We start from the raw sequence: 13,836 nt of genomic DNA, 5'->3' as shown, positions 1-13,836 counted from the left end.
AACCCCTGAGCACCGCCGGGCATGACCTAAAAACAAAAAACAAACAAACAAACAAAAATAAACAACTGAAACTTAGCTGAAGATAAAGTACAGGGGTTAAGTGCAGCTTCCTTGCTGCACAGACCCCAGCAGAATCCCCAGCACTGCAGAGTCCCTGGGCACCACTGAGGTGAGCTGGGAGTTTGCCAGCACCACAGCTGCACAGCTGCCACAGGCCCACATATTCAATGGTTGGTGGACAATCCCCAGGAGGGGCCTGGCCTTCCTAGGTACCACTTGGGAGCTCCTGAAATTTGATAAATAAGTAAGATTGAGACCAGAGAAGCAGAAGAGTTCAAGAGTTTCTAAGACAGTTATTGTATTTGCCAGGAAATCTGACTGAAGATATTCTACATAGAACTGGGACTTACCTCAGAAAACAGGCCCACTAATGAAAAGTCTAGACAGCAATGGTGAGACTGCATTAGACATCTCAGCTCTGAAAAAAAGGCTAACAAACACAAAAACATAAGAAAGTACAAAAAGAAAAAATATAAATACCTTTTGTAGAAAGAATAATTGAACTGTGATCCACTACTTTTTTAAAGAGTTTATAAAACTACAAAAAAAAAAGATATTTTCTAGGTTATAAATGAGGCCAATAAACTAGAATTCCATGTTTGAAAAATCCTCTTCTACCATTTCAAAATCCCAAATTGTCTGCACAAGGGAGTTCACAACTAAAATCACATTATCTGCATGGGCCAGAAAAACCTAGGAGAATTTCCTTAAAGCAAGACCAGATCTGTGGTATCCTCAAATATTTGGCAAAGACCACCTCACATTCTTGGTATATACCTTACAAAACTAATACCTACATAAGACTTGGGGTGACTAGAGACCCCCCCCACATTTGGGGCATAAATATTCCTGTCACATAGACTTGCTGCAGAAGAATTTTTGTACATAGATTTTCATCTCTACTAAGTGATAACCCCAAGAAAATACCTTCAAACTAGGTCTTCTGAACTTGCTCTAGGATCATTCCAACCAATATGAACTCAGTGAACTCACAATCAAGACCTATCAGGGAACAAGTACAAGGACAAGTACCATCTGAAACAACACACAGTAGAACCAGACCCATAATGTCATTACCAAATCCTCAATAATAGATAAATACATTCAATATTTTTTTAAAAAGCAAGAAGGAATCAAATCTTCAAAATCAAAAAGGACCAGAAAAATTTGAAAAGTAATTGAACAAAACTTCTAGGCAAAGGAATAGAATAATATAAAACTCAATAAAATATATAGTCAAATGGATATAGTCAAATTCTAAAGATGGGAAATTCAGGACAAATAGCAGAAAAGCAGGAAAAATAACTTGTTTCTTCAACACTGTTGGTAAGGAAAGTGGTAGAGAGATGGGAGTAAAAATGTTATAGATGCAAAGAGATGTAAAAGACCTCAATCAAAAGCAAGGTGAAAACTTAAATGAAAATTAGCAAGTCTAAATGATAAATGAGATTTACTGAAGTAGGTGTGTGTGTGTGTGTGTGTGTGTGTGTGTGTGTGTCTTGGGGTCATACCCAACAGTGTTCAGATTTTACTCCTGGCCTGTGCTCTGAAATTACTCCTGGTAATATGTGAGTATATGTGGTGCCAAGGTCCAAACACACATTGGCTGCATGCAAGGCAAGACCCTTACCCACTTGTTCTATCTCTCTGTTCCAAGAAAATTGTTTTAAGAACAACAATTTAATGAGCTATTATCTCAGCTGTGTATTGAGGAACAACATAAATATATTAATAAAAAAAAAACAAAACCAGTCACCTAACATCTAAAGTCCTTACAAGTAAGAATACTTTCTGGGATGACGTCCACTGGTTTATGGTATGTTCCTCATGAAGTTCTTGGAAGAATTTGCTTTCAAATCTTTGTAGAAAAACTGGGCTTCTTCCTCTAAACTAAGTCACTTTTATCTCAAAGATATTACAACTCTTGAAACCATGCCTGTTTTTCTTTTCACTTTGGTCTTTAGGAAACTTGAAGTCAAGTATGCAGTCCCCCTCAAGCAGCCTCACAGACCATATGGGATGCATTCCTGTGTGCTGTTTTATCCCAAATTAGCTCTATTTGCCTTTCCTGGATTCTTTTGACCATAGAGTTTATACTTTGCATATTTTTTATAATCTGCCTCAAGGTATATATATAAATTTGTAAACCACCTCACATTCTTGGTATATACCTTACAAACCTAATACCTACATAAGACTTGGGGTGACTAGAGACCCCCCACATTTGGGGCATATAATGTTCCTGTCACATCAACTCTCTGCAGAAGAATTTTTGTACATAGATTTTCATCTCAAGTAAGTGATAGCCATTTATGGACACAAATTATATTTTTCATCTCTGTAACACACATAGTGCCCTTCACACTTAATTAATCTATTAGGGAGTGAGAGAATATTAAGAACTTCATTAAAACTCCACACAGAAATATAATGATCCAGGGTTTATGAACAAGAATAAATCCAAAGTGTTTTATACTTTGCAGTAGATGTTCATAACTAGACATGATAGACAAAAATATTGATAAGCATTTGATATGCTTAGGACATTACTTTTAACTTGTTGTTTGTTGTTGTTGTTTTTGAGTATTTTTAGAACATTTTGTTGTTGTTGTTGTTGTTTTTAGAGCATCCCAAGCAGCACACAGTAGGCAGGTATCTACTGGTGATATAGCCACTGGACCATTGTTCCAATACAGGGCCTCAGGACACAATGCTTCTGAAGCCCTTCAGTGCTCAGGATACAACTGGGGCCTCCAGGGACACACAAAGTGTTACTTTTGAACTATAATACAGATCTGATTCCATTGTACTGTCTCCTAACCCCTTAATATACTGAAAATATAACACAACTTGACAAGTGCTAGTCAAGGCAAATTCATTAAACTTCATCTTTTTCTATTTATAAAGCTTTTAAATTCTTATTTGTTATTTATCCACAGTTCTCAGTACATTTAGATTCTGACTTCATTTGAAGTTCATACACCCAATCTTCTCTTCATAATAGCATAGTTGAAAGAAGATAAGGCTAAGAAAGCAAAGATATGCATGATGGGATACTGGCAGCATGATTCTGAGTCTCAGGGAAACAGATAAAGAGAAAACTGAAAACTTTTAAATAAAAACACTCAAAAATAAACATTTAAAATAAACTTGAATTTAAAAGAAAATGTTAAAAACTAAAATTAAATAAACTTAAAGATTAAAATTTTAATATAAATAAAAAATACTTTTTTAATCTTTTTATATATAAATTACTTTATTTAAAGATAATTTATTACATAGTACACATATTTATCATGCTAAATTTGTTTCCAGGTAGTTAGGAACAAAATTACTAAGAATTTAAAAAGAGGGACCAGAGCAATAGCATAGTGGTAGGGCATTTGCTTTGCACATGGCTGACCTAGGATGGACCTGGGTTCTATCCTCAGCATCCCAGGAGTGATTTCTGAGTGTAGAGTCAGGAGTAACCCCTGAGCATCGCTGGGTATACCCCCCATAAAAGAATTTAAAAAGAAAAATAAAGGTACAGTAAAAAGAAATTTTGTATTGTATCTTGCAATGAGTTCATTAAGTCATTGTCATGTTTATTAAGCTCTTGTTTCTAGTTGATTTATTCTATTACTTTTTTTTGTTTTTGAACATTAGGTGGCTTCAAATATACATTGGCATCTAAACTGGTATGTTCCTACTAGAGTAGCAGGATTTAAATTATTGGAGTTGTTGCATGGTTCAGAAATTTCAAGCACTATTACTGATACTTTGGCTTTTGTGGGACTTTTTGTTTGTTTGTTTGTTTTTGTTTTTGTTTTTTGGGGGCCACACCCAGTGGTGCTCAGGGGTTACTCCTGGCTCTCTGCTCAGAAATCGCTCCTGACAGGCACGGGGGACCATATGGGACACCGGGATTCGAACCAACCACCTTAGGTCCTGGATCGGCTGCTTGCAAGGCAAACACCGCTGTGCTATCTCTCCGGGCCCGGGACATGTTTTTTAACTGCCAGGTCTTCTGAAAGTATAACACTGTGGATGAGGATGCCAACACTCACTCCAAAAATATCCTAGTGATATCAACCCATATACCAGTATACCTGGAGTTTTGTCAGAATGCCATAGATTGGCCCTCTCTGCAGAGAGCCATAGAGGAGTGGTGAAGCAGGGCCATTGGCAAAATGGCGATGTGGGTGATGGGTGAAGCTGGTGAAGCTTTGGCAGGGTGGGGATTTGGCCTGCCCTCTCCTCCTGAGATTGCAAGATTTTAGCTGTGCAGTCATTGTACCCATAAATTTTCATGGCTTGGTTTATAACTCTTTCAAGAATAGATTGTGCCTCTGGAGCTGGCTGAATGTAAACATGGTGACTGTGTTTGTGGGGAGTGATTTCCAAATAAAAATGCTTTTAAATAACAGTTCATCATTCCCTTTTTATAGGTGATAAAACCAAGATTCTTATATTATTTAACTTCCACAATTAGAAAGTATATGAATCCAAAACTGAACCTAGGGGTAGCTAGTCCCCCTACCCCCCTTTTATTGAGAGGTGGTGTGAACCACAACCATCAATGCTCAGGGATTACTTCTGGCTCTGTACTCAGGGGTCACTCCTGGTAGTGCTCAGGGTATCATATGTAAGGAGATTCAGTCAGGTTCAGCTATAGGCAACGCAAGTGCCTTAACACCGATGTCATCTCTCTAGCCCCCAATAGCTAAGTTTATAATTTTCTTCATAGAACCCCCAAATATATAAACAATATGAGAATTTTTACAGAATAAAAGCAACAGGGAAAGCGAAGAATAGAAATAAATATATAGGACAGGAAAATCATCTTTATTTGAGCAACTACTGTGAATTAAACATTTTCTTCTATTCAAATTAATCACCTTTCAGAAACAAAAATATTCCGTTTGCAGAGATCCTCATAAAAGAAAAGGTCACACATTGCCCGTACATACAGATCTGGGAATCCAATGTATACCTTTTGATAAATTTGCACATTCTAAAATCATTTCTCCAACACAATGTACTTTCACCACCCATTCCAACTGGTTTTTTGTACTTATGTAGCTGACTGAACCTACAGAAGCAGGTCAGGTAGGAGTTCAAATGGGTAGCTAACAGAGCTGTACCATCCAGGGCTAGAGCAAAGAGCCATTCTATTTCTCAGAACACAGACTTTCAGTGCAGAACTCAGTAGAATTCCGACAGACACCAAACGGAACTCCACAGATCAGTCATAGAGTGATAGTGATCCTACTATCCATAGGGATAACAGTTGCCTGCAGAGGTGGGTGCCAGCAGGGGACAACAAGGCGCAACGAGTGGGTCAGGAGAGTTCCAGAGACATGTGAACATGGCCTACCAAATTTTCACACAGTTGATTCTATGCACTAATTTCTCTCATTACCCTCTTTGGCATCTTTACCCCTGTTTTAGCAGCTGGTGGGCTAAATTTTGTTGATCTTTTTACAATCCAGAAAGGCTCAACAATCAATTGCCACGTGCCTTGCATGTGGCAGATCCAGATTTCATCATCGGCATTCCATATGGTCCTCCAAGGCTCTCCAGGAGTGGCTCCTGTGCCCAGAGCAAAGAATATGTCCTGAACACTGCCAGAAAACAAACAAAACTAAAAAGTTGAGGGAGATGGCTTAAAGGAATGATGTACATTCTTTGCATGTGTGAAGTTCCAGGTTCAATCTCAGACACAGAATGGCACCCAGAACATAGTAGTTATAGCTCTGGTGATCCCTGGTACTGCTGGGCCTGAGCACTAAACCTTTAGACCCTCCCAGTGCAGCTGAGTGTCTCCTGGAGTGGTCTTTGCATACCTGATCACTGCCTGGGAAAAAAGAGGGAGGAGCAGAAAAAGGAGAAGGGCAAACCCTCTGTCTCTTCTAAGCATAGAAGTATTTTCAATGCCTGATCTCCAGTCAGACGACAGATCAGAGGCAAAGTAGGACTTTGAAAATCACCAACAACTTGCTTTCAGGGTAGGGTTCCCTACACCGCCACCTAACGGTGAGATGAAACCAGAAGGTGCTCTGTGACACCCTATGACATAGGATATGGGCAAAAAACTAGAACCTCTAATTACAGAAGCTGACTGTGGCAACCCTGATTGGGGAGAATTTTTATTGGGATCACAAAGAAAAGACTTTGGGATTAGGAAACTTATAATGCCCTGGTCTTATGGCAGGATGTTTCATGGGTAGGGTCTCCCTGTTTTTAGGCCAAAGGCTTTTCCTTTCTGTTTTCCCCAACTTTTGCTGTGCCTATGTCCCCTCCTCCCCCACATACACAAAAAAAAAAAAGCCACACACACATTTTTTCTTTTGTTTCCTCTTATTCTATTTAATTTAATTTTATTTTTTTTCTTTAAATAGGGTCTCCCACCTTTTTCATAGAAACTTGCTACAAGGATTACTTTGTTTTACCACATATTTCTGCATTTTTTTAATAAAAAGAAGAAATGAAAAATAAAAAGAAAGGATGGGGGCCAAATGGTCTCAGATTCATTGGTGGATTTAAAGAAAAATAAAGGGCAGAAGTAAATATCCAAGCCAAAGTCAATAACAATAGAATCAAGAGATCTAAACTAATAATCTAAACTTAAATAGGTCTGCTATATTGAGTCAGGAAAGGCCCTGATTCACTGTATATCTGTAATTCATCTCTGAAGGACTTTGTAGATCACAATGGTTTCAATAAAATAACATTAAAAAAAGCTCACACACAAAAAAATCTTTGATTACTATTGGGCAAAGCTCACCCAGTGTAGCTCTTTCCAGCTGGGGCTGGAGTGCTATTCTGATAAAGGAGGTAAAATAGAATAGCAGAGGGGCTTCCTAGTTTTCTTCATATTACTAATATTGAAACGTTGTCTATGCATAGAGAAGCACATATCATAGACAATGATACTTCTTTGTCACAACTGAAACACACTCATGTAACCAGCACCTAGAGTAGAAGCAAAGTATTATCAAATTTCATTACCTAGTAAAAGATCAACCATTGACTTTTGAAAGTATTGCTCCATTTTGCTTGCTTTGAAATGAACTCATTCATTACTTATTGTTTCCTAGAAGTCTTCTTTTACTCAGTATTATTTTTTATGGGATATTATTACTTGTAGATGAAGTTTGTTCATTCTCTTTGCCAATACAAAATGCCTTTGAGTAAATAAACCAGGATTTATCTTCTTTCTACCATTAATACCTGTTTGTGTAGTTTTTAGTTCGAGGCAGCTAAAAACAAAACTTTTCTGAACTATCTTCCACAGCTCCTTGATAAATATCTGACTTTATTTATTTTTGTTTTGTTTTATTTTGTTGTTTTGTTTTCAGGCCACATCCGGTGATGCTCAGGGGTTACTCCTGGCTATGCGCTCAGAAATTGCTCCTGGCTTGGGGGACCATATGGGACACCGGGGGATCAAACCACAGTCCGTCCTAGGCTAGCGCGCACAAGGCAGATGCCTTATTGCTTGTGCCACCGCTCTGGCCCTAATATCTGACTTTATTTTAATTGAACATATGATATATAGACATGTATAAGAAAACTTCAGAGTGTGGAATAAGTTTGCATGTGTTCAAATTCAGTAGATAATGACAGTTTTCAAAGTTTTTGCCATTTCAGGAGAATTAGAAATAGGATTACAGATATAGAAATATTTCTGGAAATTCAGTAAATATAATCCCTAGTTCTGACTAACATATCTTGACTGACCTTCCTGGGGACAAACCTCTTAATAAAGAAGGTAAAGACCTGTGTCTGGGAGATAAACTAGTGGTTTGGGCACATACCTAGCCTGAGTCAACCAGACCTAATCTAGCCCTATCCACCCCCCAACATCTCTATTGAGCATAAGATGCAGTGTATGCTGAAGTCCAGGCTTTGAACTGCTTGTCTGGTTGGCCAAGAATCTCAGCCTCTTGAGCACCTCTTGGAAGCCCACCCCTCAAAAAAGAAAAAAGAAAAAGAAAAGAAAAGAAAACCTATGACCCTCTTTTTTTGTAACCATTTCACCAAACAACTTGCTAAAAGCAACTATAGTATGATCTTAGAAACCCTTGTTTTAAAGTCATGATCCTCACCCAATTCTCCACTTTAAGAACGCAAAAAAGACTAGGTTAAATTTGCTTTGAAGTACAAAGATCTGGGCTGAACCTTCTAGCAAAGTACATAATTTCTTTGAGTCTCAACGTTCCTTATCTGTGAGTTGGTGCTAAATTTACAAAGGTACTTTCTTGGTGCAGTAGGAAAGAAATGGAGTAAATATCACATCTGGGAAGCTGAAAATGGCCAAACTGCCTTCTCTTGTACTTTAGAAGGTGAGAAATCAGAGAGTGAGATGCCTGCAGAATTTATTCCTGCCAGGAGCTCCAGAGAATGAATCTGCTGTATTTCTCTTATTATCTTGGTGTTTCTTAGCTTGAAGCAGCATGATCACTTCTGTTTCATCGCACAGTCTTCCTCCTTCCTGTGCTCAATGTGATCACTCCAATTCAGTAAGATTTTACCTTCATCTTACTAGTAAATCTTCAAAAACCCTATTTCCAAATAAGGAAAAATTCATATACACATACTGAAGTTTCAGAGGCCTAAGAATTGTGGGGAAAACACTGTCCAACCAATAGTGGAACAGCCAATATGTAATTATTATCACTAGGCACTATTACTCTTATTTTACTCACTGATTGATTAATGGATGCCTTTTCATTTTAAACTCAGTAGTGTCTATAGTGTACCAGGCAGAACTGGCAATACAAACGTGCTCTCATAATGGTTACTTATTTGGGGAGTGGGAGAAAGGTGAAATATATCTATAAATAATCACATAACTTGTCAGTTAGTGATAAGAAAAAAACCTAAAACCTGGAAAGTGTACCTAAGACTTCTAACTTTGTTTCCTCCACTTTTTATTGTATGCAACCATCTGCTTTGGGGGCTTATTGCAGTTGTTGTCTTTATTGTGTTCTTTACCAAAGGGGACATGAATTTTTTTATCTAAAGATGAAAAAACCCACTCCAGATAACATTTTCCATTACAGTGGACAAATTAATCATGATTATCCCATAAACTGGAGACTTGAATAACCGAGGAAATTGTTCCAAATGAAAGAATAGCTCACAGGGTAGGAGGTAAATCGAATTCCACAAGTGATAATAAGAGAGAGCAAAAAAAGGGCAGTTATGTATCAGGCTGCATGAATCATTTACTATAAATCCAGATGTTTGTAAAATGAAAAACAGGCCAAGTGCATGACCTCGTGAACTGATGTAAGGACTAGTTAAAATATAATGGGAGAATAAATATCATGGAATGTTGTACTTTTTTTAAAGAAGTCATAGAAAGGCCATTTACCTATCTATCACCTGAAATCATGGAGAAGACATCAAGATATTAAAATTTTCATTCTAAGCTACCATAAATTAAAATTTTTAAGCAACCAAAATTTTAATTATTGTAAGTCAGTAGCACAGCATAAGTAGCTTGTTATAGTGCTATAGAGAGAAAAACACTTTGTTAAGCTTGTTTCCAAGGAAATGAAACTCTTTTTCAGACGTGTCATTAATGCTCATAAAATCTCCCAGAGCCAATTCAAGGGCAGATGTTATTTTTCAGAATGGTTGCAGGCCATCAATAGAAGGAAATTTCATTTAATTGTTTGAGTATTTGTCTGCCTATTTATACTTCAAGGAATCCATTTAAGAAAGGAGAAAGATGTGATCTAAAGATTAAAACATGCATCAAACAACAGAAACCTATAATTAAAAGTAAAAGTGATGTAAATGGAGAATCAACCTATCACAAATAAAAGTAACACTCCAATAACAATGGAAAGTCTCTACCTTTGTAAACTCAAGAAGCAGTGACTCTTGAAACCCCAAAGGTCCTTCCTGAGTTGGTGCCAACCTGTATGTTATTTCTGTACTAGCCAGAACATCTAATGCTTCCCCTCAGCTTTACCTGCTCCAGTTCCTCTTCCTACACACTACACTCTCCGTTGGATTTTCAAATTCCTTATTTCTCACTCTACTAGCTGAATTATTCCACTTCCTTTCTCATGATTCTTATCACTTTTATTTTCTGAGCAATGACATCTCCACTTGCAACCATCCCTTTTCAACTAAGCCTTCTGTCCTCATTCTTTGTGCTGTCTGCACCTCTAATGCCTTACTCTACTTAGAGTCAGACAAGATAGGTAGTTCTCCTGCCACTCCAAAAAGGAAAGTATATTAAAATGCAGTAAGAGAAAACTGGTTCTCACGGCTTTTGTTTTCTAAAAGTAGAATGTTGAAAGCATCCTGAATAGACCCTGAGAGGTGATTCTGAATTCTGATGTGTGGCCATTCATAGAATCTGTCCTTAAGTATACATTGGGCTATTGGGTACCTAACTGTGAGAACCTGCATTCAACCTACCAGGCAAATTCTCCTATATATCATGAAACAGAAAAGCCCTCTGATTACAATTCCAAGTTTGAACCACAAGTTTCATTGAGTGAATTGAAAGAGTTAAAAAAACAAAGGTGAGATATATGGTGTAAGTTGTAAAAATTTATGATATGGTGTAGGCACAAGACACTCAATTAGGGTATCACTGTATCAGTGGTATCAGTGCAAAAATAAAAGTAGGAGTATGGACAAAAGATTCCGTAGATAAAGGTACCTGGCTTCAAAGACATTCTTTTATCAGAGAATTCTGCTTGGTCTCATAATAGCTGTCATGAACTACAACAACACTTCTTAGGTACAGGACAGACCGAACCACAGTGGGTGTGTTAATGGGTATACAATTTATATCTCATAAATATTCATAACCTATGTGTATTTAGTGTATCATAAATATTTAGTAACTATTTGGTCCTCTCATCATTTTCTGTCTACACTCATACAGATATGTACCACTTAACTTATTTGCCAAGTAGGCACTTACTATCTAATCTTAATACAAGAGTTTCAACAACTCTATTTGTTTTGCCACTATAGAAAAACTGGATTTCCCCCCACAAACAATAGAGGAAAATGCTCACTAGGAACAATTATCATGCTCCAAGATGGAGGTAAAGGGAGCAAGAAATATATGGGTTTTTTTGGTTTGGTTTATTTTGGATTTTTGGTGGGGTTTGTTTTCCAGTTTTTGGGCCAAACCCAGCAACTCACAGGGATTACTCCTGCACTCAGAAATCACTCCTGGCAGGTTTGGGGGACCATATGGGATGCCATGAATCGAACCTCGGTTCATCCTGGGTTGGCTGCGTGCAAGGCAAACACCCTACCACTGTGCTTTCTCTCCGGGCAAGAAGTATATGTAAAGAGAGCAAGCACTTGAGGAGCCTCAGAGTATGGGGCCTAGGAAATCATATACGAGATGAGACTTCAAAACTGAGTGGGACATGATATGGGAAAACATAGGATTATAGACAATCCAGACAGAAGAAACAGCTTAGCAACATCAAAAATCCTAGAAAACCCTGTTCTGCCTGCAGAACAGGTGCATGGAAGACGACACAGGGGAGGCAGGTGGCCCTTTGGGGAAGCACTAGCTCCAGCACAGGTTGGACATCATTAAGGAGAGAGACAGCCATGATGAAGCCAACCCCAGGACTGGAGGTATGACATGGAAGTTCTGGGAATTACAGGCCTGTGGCAGAAGAGACTTAAAATAAAATTCCAACAAAGGACTGTTGGGAAGATTGGGGTGTCATATCAGAGTGGTCAAGGAACCTTAGTTTAACCATGATCCACCTCACCACCTCATCATCTCACCTTACCTCTGCCTTCTGTCCTAGAACCATGGAGGCTGTCATTGTCAGAACTGTCTTTTTTCAATGAAGAGAGTTCCTTCTCCTCCTCTTCCAGCATCTGATGGATCATTTCACCCTGTGGTGATGTATTAACAATATGTCATTCACATTAGAGTTCCTATTTTCCTATTCTTGGAGCACAGAGGGGTTAGGAGCTTTGTTCTTGGTTTGGGGTTATTTTTATGGATATAATTTATTATATTGAAATCAGTGTGAATTACAAAGTCCTTCATAGTTAGGTTTCAGACATACAGTGAATCAGAGTCAATCCCACTACCAGTGTCAACCTCCCTCCACAATGTTCCCCAAGTACATCCCATACCACCCCTCCTGTTTCCCTCAGCCTGCCAGTATAAAAGGCCCACTTTAAGTTTAGATTGTTAAAGTTTGGGTCTCTTGATTCCATTGTTGCTGCCTTTGGCTTGAACATACAGTTTTATCCTTTTTATCTTTTTAAATACTACCAATGCACCTAAGACTGCTTGGCCTATGGCCCCCAAACTTTCATATTTTTTTCTCCTCTTCCACTTAATGTTTTCCTTCTTCTTGCTATACTCTGGGGCCAAGGGTGTTCAAGACAACTCACATTTAAACCATTGTATTTATTCATGCAGTTATTCTAAATACCACATATAAGTGATATCATTCTGTATTTATCCTTTTTTCTGGTTTACTTCATTTAACATAATATCTTCCAGTTCCATCTAAGTAGTTGCAAATAGTATTCCATTGTATATATGCACCACACCTTCATAACCCACTCATCTGTTGTTGGATATCTAGATTGATCCAAGTTTTAGGTATTGTACTGAATGCTGCAATGAATAGTGGTGATACATCCTTTTGGATAAAATTTTTCTGTTTTGGAAATAGATACCCAAAAGTGGGATTGCTGGGTCAAATGGCAGCTCAATTCTGAGTTTACTGAGAGCCCTCCAAACTATTTTCCATAGAGGTTAGAACAGGCAACATTCCCACCAGCAGTGGATGAGAGTTCCTTTTTCACAACAGCCCTGCCAACAGAGATTATTCCATTATTTTTGATATGTGCCATCTTACTGGTATAAGATGACATCTCATTATTGTCTTGATTTGGATTTTTCTAATGCTAAGTGATGATGAGCATTGTTTCATTTATCTGTTGACCATCTATTGGTCTTCCTCAGAGAAGTGTCTGTTCATTTCCTTTTCCCATTTTTATGGGGTTTTTAGGTTTTGTGGAGTTAACCTTTGTGACTACTATATATAGCCTGGATATCAAGCCATTATCTGTAATACAAAAATTCTCTGCCACTCAATTAGTTATCTTCTGGTTTTATGCCTGTGTTTCTCTGGCCAAAGAGAAAAATTTTCGTTTGATATAGTCTCATTTATTCAGATTTAATTCTATAGTCCTTGCCATTGGCATCCTATCATTGATGACGTCTCTGAGGTCTATTTTTATTTCACAAATAAATTCTTTGCTCCACCCATTGCTAATTCATGGAATTGCATTTTGGGCATTTTTTCAACAGAGCTAATTATATTGTATTTATATGTGTGAGTAATGGTAAATATATTTGTGATTAAATGGTAAATTCTAGTTTCATTAAGAGGTAGGGAAAAGGGAGGATCAGTGGTTCTCTGAGGCTACTTCTAACTCTGTGCTCAGGGGTTGCCCCTGGCAGTGCTCAGAGAACCACATGATCAAGCCAGGTTGGAATTGTATAAAAGAAGTGCTTTACTCTCTGCTATCTCTCTGGGCTGGTTTCATTTTCTTTAATTAATCACTGGTAAAGTTATAAGATACTAATTAGTATAACTCATATTACCTTCAAGTCTGAGGGTAAGTGGAAATGTGGTAAAGAAAAATAAATATCCATGAATTATAAACCTCATGTTTCCTATTGTTCAAACAAGCTTAATTACAGTGGGCTTGCCATAATTTTACTCATTCGCTCAGAAAATATTTCTGGAGCCCCTAATG

Source organism: Suncus etruscus, chromosome 2 (assembly GCF_024139225.1).
Source record: "Suncus etruscus isolate mSunEtr1 chromosome 2, mSunEtr1.pri.cur, whole genome shotgun sequence".
Classification (NCBI taxonomy): Eukaryota; Metazoa; Chordata; class Mammalia; order Eulipotyphla; family Soricidae; genus Suncus; species Suncus etruscus.
The sequence above is the reverse complement of the archived record's forward strand: the minus strand, read 5'-3'. Positions refer to the sequence as shown.